The following is a 1,663-nucleotide window of genomic DNA, read 5'->3' on the forward strand; positions in this document are numbered from 1 at the left end:
TGTTGTTGGTCGGAATATTATTATTAGTTCATCGTGTAAGTTGCTAGTGTGGAACATTTAAAAAAGTAACACTGAAGAAGTGACGTTTTCGTACTTCTAAGCAAGTTAGGATTTTCTGCTTTTCACCACGTGAAAAAGCATCTCATCTTCCATCCGAATCAACCAAAAAGTGAAAATTGATTTTTTGACACCTAAGCCCCCTTTCCGTAGACCAGGTCACATATGTCGAATATGTGTTGAAAATAATCAAGCAATTGCATACCCTGAATTTAATCAAGCGTTACAAAACTGCATACTCGAAAATTTTGTACAAATTCTGAATAAAAGTTTTGAAATTTTAATGAAAGTTGTTTGAATTTTTGTGAACTTTATATAAAGTGTGAAACTTTGATTTATATGGTTAATGTTATATATAAATAATTAATGAAAAAAAAAATCATGAAAATAATTGTGAGTATTATATTAGAACAAGGTGTTCACTTACATTTGACACTGACCGTACATATATTACTTACATATAAATGATAAACTTCACAAAAAAATTTTGCCGATGAGTCGCGCAGGAGTCGAGATGTGTGGAGAACCCGTACTTATGGTTAAATTTCGTTCATATTAAAAAAAAAAGATATTTTTTTACTATTAACTTTTTTTATTTACACACTTTCTTACCTCAGAGGGAAATAAATCACCTGGTATTAATAAGACTATTTATAAAATTATTAAGATTAAAATATATTAAGGATGCTTGCAGTGCAAAGGTTTGACGATTTCTTTTACGTATATTTCTAGTGGCTCGATGACACTGTGATCAATTGGTTGAAGAAGATTTTCAGTCACACACACGCTGACTCGCACACAAATACCATTAATTTTATCAAGGGCTTCAAAGTTAAGCTGACTTATTTCTTATACGAAAATGTAGCACTCAGCATCATCGAACAGTTTTTTAGTATAATTATCGGTGAGTAGTGAAAACCAAAAGTAATACTAGTTTATAAATATGGGTTGATTTTTTGTTTTCTTAGAACATATGTATTTAACTATCCAATTGAATGAGTTGAAAATCCACAAAGCTTTTGTTTTGCTGTTGTTCTTTTTAACGCATACCCTCATTTGTATTATATTTATTTTATACGGACCACGAAGACCGGTATATTCGCCAATTCGGCGGTCCTAGTTTAATTGCCTGCATAATTTTTTTATAATAAATAGTTTATGAATAAATTACACCAGAGGCTCCCAAACTTAGTTTTTTCGTAGACCCCTTTCACAACTTTACTGGTTTCGGTGGACCCCCCTGATTGTCATTTCTAACATTCCCAAAGCTCATCAAAAAATGTGAAGATTAAATCTAACGATGTAATTCTGCATCGCGGGTGAGTTCCAAAACTAAACTCGGAGTGGCAAAAATAAAAGTAAAATATTTTCTTGTGTTACATTTATTAAAATAATGTGATTACACACTTGCAAATTTTAAAGCCATGAAAGGACTATTCCGCTCTGAGGAGTTATATTTTTTAAGAGCACTAAATAAACTCCTCACATGTTCGGCTTACTCATAAATTTGCATGTGATGTATTTGTAATGTTATTGTGGCTTATTAACATTTTATTTTTAATATTTTTATTGAGCTTTGTACCACGAATGTTTATTAGGAAAAATT

At 31.0% G+C, this 1,663-nt stretch overlaps 1 protein-coding gene across 1 annotated transcript in view; it reads left to right on the plus strand.

Moving 5' to 3' along the window:
* The first annotated feature begins 790 nt into the window (after positions 1 to 790).
* The window catches only part of mr (anaphase promoting complex subunit morula), a 122,087-nt gene continuing 121,214 nt past the window's right edge, over positions 791 to 1,663 (plus strand). Inside the window, exon 1 of the mRNA XM_017611143.1 lies at positions 791 to 961. The gene's annotated coding sequence lies outside the window, so the exon portion shown is untranslated. The remainder of the gene's footprint in view (positions 962 to 1,663) is intronic.

This window comes from Rhagoletis zephyria, unplaced genomic scaffold (genome assembly GCF_001687245.7).
Source record: "Rhagoletis zephyria isolate East Lansing unplaced genomic scaffold, Rhagoletis_zephyria_1.1 Rzeph_scaffold_00373, whole genome shotgun sequence".
Taxonomy (NCBI): domain Eukaryota; kingdom Metazoa; phylum Arthropoda; class Insecta; order Diptera; family Tephritidae; genus Rhagoletis; species Rhagoletis zephyria.